General features: G+C 29.3%; 1 protein-coding gene across 4 annotated transcripts in view; it reads left to right on the forward strand.

Annotated features, from left to right (window-relative positions):
* The window catches only part of LOC123014777 (sex peptide receptor), a 94428-nt gene that overhangs the window by 38102 nt on the left and 42648 nt on the right, over positions 1–13678 (forward strand). The window contains exons 1-3 of one of the 4 annotated variants that reach the window (XM_044414047.1): positions 1960–2235; positions 4024–4630; positions 4953–4987. The gene's annotated coding sequence lies outside the window, so the exon portion shown is untranslated. Of the gene's footprint in view, positions 1–1959; positions 2236–3831; positions 4631–4952; positions 4988–13678 lie in introns of those variants that run through there. The other 3 variants (XM_044414049.1, XM_044414046.1, XM_044414048.1) reach the window with 3 other exon arrangements.

A 13678-nucleotide genomic window follows, 5' to 3' on the forward strand; every position in this document is an offset into this window, starting at 1 on the left:
TATGTGGGTGATTGTATAAATTTCCGAGGATGCAAGTTATTCTATTTTGCAAATCGTTTTAGCGAAACTTATGTCTAGCGTATTTTGCGATATTGTAGACATAGATAGGGAGTTTTAAATTTTATTAAAGACCGATTTATTTAAATTTAAAGTGAAAGAATATAGTTTCAAGCACAATTTTTTATATATTGTAACTATACTTAACTTTCTTGATGTAAGCTTATGTATGAAAAAATAAAAAAATAAAAAAATAATATATGAATGAGTGGTATGTATTTTTTTAATTTTATGTTATGCTATAAAAAAAGAAAAAGAAGGCACTTTGAAACTTTAGCAGCAGCAAGTTTTTTTTAATTAGTTTAACTTTGGTCGTTATCACATTACAAAAGCCTTCTCAATTTAACCAATACGTTTCTCTCTCTTTTTAAGTTGGCTGACCCATACTAACCTTACATTCAAGAGAGAGAATCTTGTTTTCAAACACTGTCTTTTTTGTTATATAMCTCTGTATGCAAGAAACTAGTAATAAATTGCATACAAAAGCGTAATCATTATTTGTTCACTCAACGTAGTAGACTTATTTTGATAATGTCGTACTTAATCATAGTTTAGTGTTCAGTCACGAAGCACGAGATTATTACATATTATCTAACAAATCTTTGCACACTATTGTGAGTGAATCTTCCAAATTGATTTTCCACCTAAAGTGATTAATGATATTAACTTGAATGGTTTTGACTTAATATATTTTTGCTTACAGGGGCATGTCGTTTTTATTTCTTGGATTAAAAATTTCAAAATACATAAAGTCTATTTTTTTTTAATGGCAATGTCAAACAGTCCTAACGGTGGCACTCCTAGCAAGTTCATCATGGTAATTTTAATAAGGGAAGTTGGCAGTTCCGGTTTTTGATTTACTTTTAAACCTCAGCAAAAAAATTTCTAAAAAAATTAAAAACGGGGACAAATTGGGTACCCGAACAGTTTTTGAGAACGAAAAGTGTGAACACAGAAGTCAAAAAAGACCACCTCTAAAATTAAAAGGCAATTTGTAATGCAGTGTTGCTACATATATCTAATTTTTAGCAAGAATTGATGAGAATACAAGATAAACTTCAAAGAGAAAGAACGCAATTATATTAGTAGGTCAGCTCGTTGCACCGTTTTTGAAGAACAAGTTGAAAAAGTAACAATTTTGAAATTAAAGCCGATGGCGAATTTAGAAAATGCATCAACTTTGAACTTATTTTAATAAATTACACAAAAATTGTCAATCTTTATAAACCTTGCTTGTATCTTTTGCAAAATTACTTTTTTCTGTGTAGACACCCTTTTTCATTGAAGTTTTTGTAGTAAGAAGCTCATTTTTGTCCACAACTTTGTAGGTACTTACTTGCTGCGTAGTTTTATCAATATTATTAGCACTGAATTCTGTCTTTGGACATTAGATAGGTAGTGATATTTGTTCTCAAGTATTCGATTATAAAGGCATAAAACAGCAAACAAACACACAAGATTCATAAAAGTCAAATTTTGACCACATCTCAACATGAAAACATAATTTTTTAACAAAATTTCTGGGGACAAAAACAAAAAGCAAACAAAATTTGTGGCTATAGAGACAAGCTGCTACCAAATATTTCACCAAAATTTTGGTGATTTCCATTAAAACAGGTTTTACATTTTTATATATGGATGCATCAATGAAAATGATTAATGTTTTACACTTCGTATTTTTGACATTATCCTTATACTTCCAAACAAAATATGCATGTAAACAGTCACAAACCTGAATATATTTTTATTAAATTTTATTAAAATCCGAGAGAAATTGCTCTTCCCCTGATAGGTAAGCAAGCGCCTCGAGCTTTCCAATGCGAACAAAGCTCTCCTAACATGTCTGTTCGGAAGCGCAAACGCTTCAATTTCTTTCCAGCTTTAGTATGTGTCGGTCTTTGTTGCGAGCAGCTCGGTATAACATTTCCATCATTTTCACGCAATTTAATTTCTAAGTGACCTGTTGCTTTTGTCATTTTCTATTTAACAAAGTAGAAATTTTAAGAGTTAAGTATTTAAACTGAATGATAAACCGACAATGTAGAAAACTGCATCTAACATAATCATGAGCTGTTCTCATTTTATCTAATAAATGTATTGGCTTTGTGCGAACAATTTATTCAATCGGTAATAAAGTTTGTAGCTCTTCAACTAGCAACAAGCTTCAGATTACATGCAGTAAGTAAATTTTGTTGTTTTTCTTGAGATTTTAATGAGTAGTGCCCTATTTTTGATGGCATATCGATTTTATAGCAGCGTAAAATTCAAGTCCCGAAAATTATGCAAATTCGGGAGGTGTCGTAAAAGTTAGCACTTACAAACAGGGATTTCCACTTAAATCTAATCTTATTCGGGAAGAACCTCGGGATATATTAGGAAAATCAAAGCAGGGTTCGCTTAATATTCTTTTATTACCGCCACACATACCTCCGACAATTAAATCGTAAATGGCCAAAGTTTCAAAAAGTAACTTGGACAAATCTACTTCCAATTACGCCCTTTATATCAAACAAAAACTTGACCAACACCTCTTAATTGGTTTGTTTGTGTTACATAAAAAGCTCATGCTGAGTGAAGATATGAAAGTTTTAACACACGCTCGTAAGTTCGTTTATCTTGGTTTTATAACTTTATGGTGCAATTTTATAGGTTTCGCTAAAGCTCTATTAAAGTATTAAACTGAAAAACTTAAAAAATTCAGCAATTTAAAGAATGCAAGGACTGTAAGAAAGTAAAGACCCGAGGATTGGAAACTCGCAACTATTTAATTAGAAAAGTGAAAACTTCCGTTTTGAGGTGTATACACAAGAGGGTTTTATCAAAGATTAGGTTAATTAAAAATAATAGTTATTTATTCCATCCTCTATATTAAAATTGAATTTTATCAACTCTTTTCTTCATGTTAAAATGAAATTTTATCGTCTAGATTCTAGATGATAAAAAATACATCCATTGTTGTATATCTGCGGTTGTCAGTTGCTAACGATCTTTGACATTAGATTTCATTGTTGAATTTTATATTGACATTTATAAATATAGACCAAATTGACTACAAAATTAGTGAGGAGTGAATAAAATTTTATATTGTACACGACCATAAAATTTTCATTATCTTTTCGAATATTAAAATTTCATTTTAACATGAAGAAAAGAGTAGATAAAATTTTAACATATAGGATTGAATAAATAGAATTTTTTTATTCCTAGTTAAATTGAAACAAGTACTTTGTTTCTGAGCTTTTTAATATCAAATTTGTAATTTATACCGGTAAAGTGCTATTACCATAAATACGACGTGAATGGTAAACATTTGATACTAATTATTAATAAGTATTTAAATCTGTGTTAACAAAGAAATTTTTCTACTTTGCATGATATTTTGTATAAGATAAGACACAAAGAGAATATGTTGTTTTGTTGTAAAAAACGTTTCCAAACTTACAGAATTTTACCGATTTTATATTATAATCTATTTAACAATATTTTGCAATTTTTCCTCACGTTACGTACAACCAAACAATTGCAACAGTTTAATAAAATGGTTCTTAGGAACTTCAGTTTGAGTGTCATTTATATATTTCTAAATTCTGAGGACTATAAATTCTTTCATTTGAGATTATGCAGAAACATATCTTTAGAGTAACAAATTTCATATTTTTAGATGTTATGAAATAGGTTTTGATATCATGGTCGTCATTACATTTCAGCGAAAAACACTAATGAAGGACAGGAGCTTTAAAATGTAAAGGATCTAAATAAATAAAACAAAAAAGAAACTTCTGTCACTAAGTTTTGAACATTAATTAAAGCTTTTCGATGTGTGAAATCACTGACATCTTAAAAGAAGAAAGATGGGGTTTAAGCTCTTTTTTATATTATTTCGTACAAGATTTTTTATTAAACCAAAATTAAAATGCAAATGTAGGATGAAAAAGCTTCAGGTTTTTGTTAATAATAAGTTTTTAGATGGCCCGGATCTCCATATTGATCCCAGAAAACTTAAGAGAAATGTAAAGTAGATGCCTAATTGCTGTAAGAGCTTTACATAATAATTTTACTTTGCGTTTTGTGCTAAAATAAAAACGTACCGGCGAAGCTGAATCAATCAGTATAATAGGAAGAAAGACTGATGCGATAGTAAGAAACGATGGAACGAAAACAATTCGTTTTTACCTCATTCAAGTATCTATTTGATAAATCGAATTATGTTTTCATAACAATAAGGCCTGGACGTAATGGCAAAATAATATTATCGTTTATACGACTCGAATTTTCAGATACTGATATTTTCCTGGAAATAATTTTGATGAGTTTCAATCATTTTATTTTTGAGCTATTTCCGACGTCGCTGTTACGCATTTGATGTTGTTTGACTTTCGCATTATAACGTAAAATTTAACAGTGTTTCTTACTCGTGCGGCTTGTAAATATTACACCTGGAAAAGTTACAATTTATGTCTTTTACGTGTAATGAAGCTTGCTGCTAACATAGCTGAAAAGTTAAATGTGTTTTACAAGACGTAATTAATGCGTCCTGAAACCTACACTCCCCAGTGGCCATCAATCGAACATGGTAAGGACTTTGCTTCTAGAATTCCTAATAACTACAATCGACAATTTTTTCAAATTCAAAACAAAAGGAAGTTGGTGATCAATTACTGTCTTTTTTAAGTCTTCTACTATTTTTTGGCTTCAACGTAACTTTATTAGGCACTTAACTAACACTCCGAGTTTTATTAGAAAATAAGGTTTCCAAAAACAGTCTCTTATTTCATTTATTCTTTAATTAACAACTTTGTTTCACACAAGTAACAATTTTCACGCTGCCGTAAATTCTGACTAATTGCATTAACACGTCATTCAGAAGTGAACATTGAAATTTTTCCCTTTTTCAGGAAGAAGCTGTTTGCTTGGACTAATCAAATTTATGGTAAGTAGTTAATTATTTTTGTGGGATTTTTTTAATTAAACTTGGAAAATGAGTAAGAAAGCAGAAAATCGTGGTCAGCTAAATAGAATTTATAATTGAAAAATTACAAAAAGTACTAAGCACAGCAGAGAGTTCTTGTTTTGTTACACAATGACAAATCGCCACAATCTCACCGAAAAATTGCAGTGAAGACTGATATGGGGTTGTGAGGGATTTTATTTCTGCTTCTTTTAACAACATATTTTCTATTCTTAACATAACTTATTTATTATTTAAATGTCTCTTCTCTAAGATACTGAAGATCGTTTCGAATTAATTTTATCATCACGCTTAAACTCCGATGTAAATTATCTCTTGGAGAAGCTTGATCGAGAGCTTGATAATTTTCTCTCGAATTTTCTTTAAATAACAATACATGCATGAAATTTAGTTACAATGTATATCTATCAAGGCGCATATTCTGGCTTATAATATGAATTTTTATGGATTTCTGCAGACAAAAGTATTTTTTGTTTTGAATTGGTTGTAACGGATTTTTTGGTACAAACATACATCTTGTGCAATATTCATTTAATTTAGCGAGCTACCATTTGCGTTCGATTCCACTTGTGTTCATTTACTATCAGAAAAACTTGTTTATATGGCTATGAAATATAGAACTCGGAGGTTTTGCGATAATTACGTTGACGAGTGGATTAATGTAGACAAATGGAAAATTTTAAATTAAAACAGGCGATTTATGGTTCATAGCAGAATTTCCCTTGCGGACCATTTTAATTCGATATTTGATTTAAAGCAGTTTTTGATTTAACTGGCATTAACTGGAACAATATTTCTTGTTTAAAACATTAAAGTTATCACAAATTTCTGTATACAGGGTGCGCCAGAACTCGCACCCCAGAGAAAAAAGAAAAATGTCAGGTAAGATACCAGGAACATTGAAAAAATGTAAAAAAATCTATAAAAATTTTGAAATAATGAGTAAATTTTGCACTATGGCTCTATTTATTTCTGTTGGAAAAATATTTTTTCAAGTTTTCTTGCTACAGGCTATTAGAAGAAGAAACAAAGAAGCTGTATCCTAAATTGTAACTCTGATGCTTAATGTTATTTGTGGTTTTTATTGGTAAAATTTTTGTACCTTTACTAAACAATTATAAAAAAAACATATACAAGATCATCAATATCATTAAATAGACATAAAAAAATGTCAACTGTTAAAAAATAAATGTCAAATTTTTTTGATAGATAAAATTTAAAAAAATTTTTTTACGTGTTCCTGGTATCTTATCTTACTTGAAATTTTTCTCTGGGGCGCGAGTTCTGACACACTCTGTATATGCACAAAAAAATTTAAATAAAATAAAATAAAAAAAAAATTAATAAAAACTGTTACGAGTATTATTTATTAATTACTGCATATCATGATTTTAGTGATTTGTTGTAATATTGAACTTATTATGCACTTATTGTAGTAGCAAATTAATTTTTTCATCATAAAAACTGATTAACAGTGCTATTTCTTTACAATCGAAAAACTGCAAATTTGCAATTGATTCCATTAAAACTGTAAATTACGTAAAGTTTCAAAGTTAATTATAACTTGAGTACGCTTTTTACGCTTTTGTTTCAGCTTTCAGAAAGCAAGTTTTAATTTTTGCAGGCCGTGACCTTAAAGTGTATTAATCAGCTTCATTTTTGATTTTTTAATTTTAATAATTTAGTAAGATTCTAAGACCCTTTACTTAATTCTTTAAAATAACAATTTTTAGTCATTACCAGAAAATCTGGTATTTATAATTATAAATTCTGGAACGTATAAGTATATAAATTACATTCATTGGATACGGAATAGTTCAAAGATACTGGTAGTACTAATAAATAAATTAGACTGTATCGATATTTTTAGATATGTAATAAAAATCAAAAATAAATTTAAATTTATGTATTTCCCGAAAAAAAGCTGACATTGAACTATCAAGTTTAATATTTTATAAAAACAAACTTAAACTATATATTTTGATTTTCAATTTCACTGTTAACATATAGGATTGAATGAATCGGATAAAATCGAATAAGTTTACAAAGCGTAGATTACTTAAACACCGTTTAAACATTTTATCAGCAACTGTTTCGTTTAAATTATATCGTAACTGTTAAATCCGTTTCGGTTATCTCTTGATCTAGTTGCGTTCATTCTAAAATTGCGGAGGGATCTCGGATCGTGGTCTGACCTTTTGGATAAATCCGAGATATTTAAAATGTTGTATAGAGAAAGACTAAAAATGTAAATATTTTACACGTAAAAAAATAATTTGATCCTATTATAGGTTTACATATTCGAAAACAATTAGTTATTTTGTGTTTCATTAACATTAAAGTGCTATCATTAACAATTGAACAAATCGTCTCAGTAACAAATTTATATTCAATAAAATAGTTCATTTATCTGAATGTTGTTTTGCAACAGGGACCTAATTCATTCAAAGAGAGGCACATACGTAAAGCTAATGTGTCTGAGGTTCTTGGAGATTGTTTCAACTATTACATTTAAAGTTGTGGTTAGCATTTCTCTTTGTTGTCTCTATATGAGGAACGAAATTAGATCATTTGTGATTTAAAGAAACAATTTACATCGAAACGGATGAAAATTCAAAAATATCGATTTTATAAATCTTGAAGAGTGTAAAATATTTTTATACAACAACTGGTCTAATTTGATTTAGCGATTATTATTGTTTAGTGACGTCTAAAATGTTAAAAACTTGAAACCGTATTAAAAAAATCAACGTTCTGTGACGCATAGTGTCTAGCAAAACATCAAACCTCTTGTTTTCTCGCCGCCATTTTACTTTCCGGAACATTATATGGAGCAATTTAAAACATTTCCATCCTGTAGTTTTGCCTATAGGTGCATTTTAATTGTTCCAAATCTAAATTAATCTTTTCAATTGCTCTAAAGCAACTATCGGTTCTATAGATAAAAAAAAAAAAACGTGGCAGATAAGGAATCTCTGGACGATTTTACTTAGGATTTTGTTGATTCTGAGGCGTTTTAAGATTCTCCAGATGCGATAAACAAACACATTTTTTGATTTGTCATAATAAATACTGTAAATTTAATTCAATTTAATTAATGTTGTTATTTTATACCTAAACATTTTCTGTTAATTGAAATACTGATAAATTCAAATAACGTTGGGAGAAATAACCGCCTATTGATTGTATGTAGATAAGGAACAAAACCAAATAAAAAGAAATTTCCAATCTCTCCACATTTTCGTTCGTCAATGCAGAAAATCTATTGAATTCAGCTGAAAATACTGAAGTGAATAGCTTGATGAAAAGTAAAAGTGTTTATTTTCCTTTTTTAATAATCACATTTGTTTTACTTAGGAACTTTATTGTACATTTTAATTACTAAATGAAATGAAATCGAATTGCCAACTGTTAGCCAAAAACAAATCTGTGCATTGCGAATCTACCGTCGAAAAGCAAAGCCGTTGTAAGGAAGAAAAGCTAACAAGGGATTCAAATAATAAACCAGTATTTCAAATTATGATGTTATCCAATTGCTCTACTGCATACCCTGTTTTCCGTATTTATTGGAAATACTAAATCAATAGTTGTTTACTAAGCATATTTAATAAAGTTTACATTGAAACTTATAAAAAGTCTACGTCGGAGTCACCAAAGAAATTGACTTCAAAGTGATCCGTTTTTCCTTGTAAAAGTTGTCAAATTTATGCGCAAAAAACTTGAGTTCAAATCTGAATGTAAAAGCTTGCAAAGTTTAATTATGTTATCAATAAAACAAGACGTGTTTCTTTACTACCGAACCAAGTCATTAGCTTAAAGGTTAATCGTTCTACTAATTTCCATGAATCTAAAACAGAAATCTAATAGATTTATGTAAACAAAGTCACTGAAAATCGACACATTACAGTTTTGAACAGCTGAAATAATACGGAAGTATTTTCATTTCAGACATTATTGTTTCGAGTTTCGATCAAATTGCTCTAGCCGATTAATCAAAGAGGTTATCTATATTGTTACCAAACTGATAAAATGTAGAAAAAACCTTATTAGCTTTGATAGTATGAATATTAATTTTTCTGTTAATGATTAATTTTTGTAGAAATTAATTTATTTCTAAATAAAAATTTCATCATTAATGAAGTAAATTAAATCGTTCAAGATTCATGTACAATGATGATTAATGTGGAAGGAAATAAAACTTATTTTTTTTTGTAAATAACAAATCTCCAAGATTATAAAATCCTCTTTACAATTGAATCGACGGAAAAGCGTTTCTATGCAACTGCCATTCAATAGACATTTATTAGCATTGCATAATATTTTTGTATTATGCTAATAATAGAGTCAATTGTAAGTTTTATTCAATAACAAACGTTTTGTATTTATGCTTTAAATCTACTTTTGTTGTTAGGAAAACTAATTTAAATGAAATGTGAGCGTTTCTGAACCTGAGAATTATTCATTTTCTTAAAAATGTTACAAAGAAATGCTACTTGAATCTGTGTGTTGTGAATAGAAATACGTATTTTATTTTACCGCTAAATCCACCAAATTAAAAATTTAGAAAGGGTGAGCAAATTATGACATGCAAAGCGGGAAGAAAACCTGAGTGAGGTAATAAATTTTCGTTTTAATTACAAATTTACCTGTTTAATAAATATTGAGGAATCTTTGTAATAATTAAACTCAAGCTTCCTCTCTCAAAGCAAAATGACTTGACTTTCCACAAAATCAATAGCAATGAATATTTAGTTTACGCTTCTTATTTCTTTGGAACTCAGTTTCGAATGGGGTTAATTTACTTGGATTACCATGCTTCACTGTTGTTTATGGTGAATTAATTTAATGCGTATCTAATAATCTCTCTGATAAAGGTATCATATTACATTTTTTATACAAATGTGATTTTTTTCGTTGATAGTTCTGTATACTAATTTATTAACACAACAAATGAAGCCATGGAAGCTAACAACAATAAACTAAAGAACACTAAACAAATGATATACATATTATGCTCTTCAAATATTAATAACACTTAATAGTGTAGAGACAAAAGAAGATGCATGTCGTGTGCAGGTTGGATTATGCAATCCTTTTTTTTAGGTACCGTTGCACGGCACTGGGGACCTGCCTAAATTTTATCGTTTGATGAATTGATGTGGGCACTCCAAAAAGTAATAAATCAGTTAAAAACTGAAGATTACCTATACCAGAAATCAGACTAATAATAATTAAGAAAAAGTGAGAGTACCGGAAGAAAAGTTTTAAATGTTCTCATTAAATTTATTAATTAAGTATTACAAATGTCCACTAAAAACAGTGATTGAATTTTTAGTAATAAAATAAGTACATAATTGTCATTCCAGTTTCATGTATAGTATTTTTGTACACGTACACGAAAGCAATGTTGAATTTCAAACTGATACAATGATTAAATTATTTAATTTAAAAATCCATTGTTCTAGCTTATTTGGAAAACTAACTTTAGTCAATAATATTAGTCTGCGTTTATTTTCAAATCACATACAGTTTTTCATTTAATGTACAATTTAAAGATTCAGGGGAAAATGGATTGTTCTATACAGTCTGTCTGTCCTCCGAGTAAAAAAGAGCCTGAAAAAATTTTTGAGCAATCAACATTACATTTCAAAGATAACGTGGATATTAACATATTAGGTTCTAATTAATTAAACATAGTGATTGTATTTTCATAGAGAGCTCGTCTATTTAGATATCGTGCTGCATATAAAGGTGCATAAGTGAGAATCATGTTGGTCTTTTAGTCATTACTAAACATTTTCGTAGGTATATAACTCTTACCAAATTTACCAAGGTTTGATTTTTTATAAATTCAAGTTGAAGTGCTGTCTGGTCAAATACATATTTTAATATTCACATTATCTTTGAACGTAATGTTGGTTGCTGCAAAAAAAATTTAGGCTTTTTATTACTTGTAGGATACCCCCTGTATTTAGCTATAATAATTTAATTGGAAACCCATGCGAATGACCTAATAGTTCCATCAATATGCACTGCTCGATATCAGGGCATCTGGAAATCAGTGACATCATGGAAAATGAATGACTGCTAATTACATGTAAATAGTACGCTCGTGACGTAGTTAATAGACATTTATCATGATCAAATTACCAACAAATTTCAAAGAGACATTTGCATTTGAAAAATTTTTTGTTTTTGAAATTTTTAAAGTAGAAAACTAGGTCAAGCAAATTATTATTAAGCAGTTGGCAATTTATTGATCAATAGTCATACGAGGGCAGCCTTAGAACAAACTGATAATCGATTCAACTTTTGAAGAAGTGTTAAATCCACTTCAATGCTTGCTCTCGTAGAGCGGGAAATTAACCATCTTCATTAGAAATTATGGCGGTGCATCTAATAATGCAGTACGCAAACTGGGTGGTAAATTAATAATGTCAACTAAGCTTGTAATTGAAGCAAATTTATAATGAATTAACTGATGTAAGTGCGTCCATAATAGCCTATAGCAGGTCTCCCTTGAGCAAACAAACATTGGAAAAAGTTTTCGCTTGGCTTTGTTCTAGATGTTATTATATTTTTTCCGGAAAACCGTATACTTACATATTGAATATTTAATGTATATTTCTTGGAAAAGAATCCACAACATCGGCATTCACCTTTAAAAAGAAAATGTCAAAATATTGAATCACTTTTATAAACAACTATTCAATATTTAATCAATTTCTAAACATGTTTTGAGTATGTACTTTACATCTAAAGTATTCCCAACAGCACTGATACACGTCCTTCCTCGAAGGTGTGTTTCTGACAATACCTTACGCTCCATTTGTTGACGTTATGAACGTTTATTTTGTTCGACAGAAACCTGTTTCAGTACCCCTTATCAAACTGTGTACTATTGAAAAATGCGAGAGTTCGGTTTATTAGGTTTTAATTTGCAAGTAGGTTTCACTGAGGGACTCCTGTTTCATTAGGAAAGCTTGTCTTGTCTTAATAAAATAGTAATAGTAATAGTAATACATCTATTTTTAGTTAGATTGTTCATAGCTTTGTCAAAATTAATTCATTACATATCATGACTTTAAATGAATAAAAAACAGATCACAAACAAATAAGTGAAGGAAGAGAAAAACGAGGAAGTTGGGAAAAGAGAATGGCTACTGTAAATTACTATCAGCCGAAGCACCAAAATTAATTTAAAAAGTTACTTGTGTTTATTTACATTACCTCATTTGATAAGGATCTGGATGAATACAAAGCTTTAGATATTTAAGGAAACTTTTTAGCGCTTTTTGAGTTTACTGATATTACAAAAAAAACTTTATGCACAGTTTTAATGAGAAGTCTGAGGATGAAATCTCATGACGCTTTTGGTTTGGAAGTATTGATTTAATGCCACAGTAATTCGTACTTATTAAACCTTGTAACCGGCATAAATCTATTGTACATGTCACTGAAATAAAGCAACAAATTTTTATCTCCTTCCATTAATCTGTCAACCAAGACGAGCATTATTCCTTCCCTATTATACGAAAACGTTAACCGAAAATAATTTCCTAATTGAAAATAGAGAATTTTAGGCACTGGTCCAAAAAACAGAAGATCTGATATGGTTTATGAACACTAAGTACATTATTTAGGATTTCACTACACCATGACCAACTTTATCAACGTCTGCACAACACAAACATAACTCAACCAAAAATTATTATTTAATTCTGTTTGAAAATAAATGAATATGCTCGCACTAGCATTATATTCATTACTATTTTAATCTACACAGAAAATATTAATTCAAAACAAGCTATTTTGTTTGTATCTACTTGCTGCAGTAGAAAAGTATTAAAACGAATAAAATGAATTCTGATTTAAGTAGAACTCTAATAAAAGGGCGTTAGTCCAAAACTCGGAAAAGGCATCCGAAATTGAATCATCAATCAAATGTAATTATTGATTATACTTAACGACCATTATTCAGAATGACACGGATTGATCCGCATTTATGAATACAATATTTTAATCCACCTTCGCTCATAAATTCTCCTCTTATATGAGATAAAAATTCTTTTTAAAATGCGAATGCTACAGAATCGGAAATAACCTTATAAAAAATCAATGAATATGCTTTTTTTAGATGGCTGATAAACGAAATTATAAAAAATCGAGAGAACTTTGGAGCTTTTAAAAAATTTGTTCAATGCGGGAATTATTGACATCAATTACGGTTAAACTGAAAAATAACAGTGATATTTCTGGCCACTGGCGGTTTCAGGACCTGAGGGAATATACTAATTGATTTGCGAAAAATTAAGCTTTAAGCCCAACTCTGATTTATTGGGATATTAGCGGATTAACGTGACTTTTAATGAGATTTAGGAACAAAATTCACAATTTATAATAAAATTTTTCAATATATCGCGTGTTTCAAAAATGTGTGGCATAATTTTAACCACGAATACCCCTCTACAAATGAGAATAGAGAGCACAGAATTTATTGACTTAACTCAAAAAATAGAAAAATTACAGCTTTCCAAAAATCGGTATGGAAAATGATTTTTTGGAAATATTTTTGTTATCGTTTACCCGATTATTATGAAACTTTGCATGTCAAGGGACAAAAAGACACTCTTTGATATGGTGTAAACGGAA

Source organism: Tribolium madens, unplaced genomic scaffold, assembly GCF_015345945.1.
Source record: "Tribolium madens isolate multiple individuals breed KSU strain unplaced genomic scaffold, Tmad_KSU_1.1 Scaffold_97;HRSCAF=244;Tcas5.2_LG3a, whole genome shotgun sequence".
NCBI lineage: Eukaryota > Metazoa > Arthropoda > Insecta > Coleoptera > Tenebrionidae > Tribolium > Tribolium madens.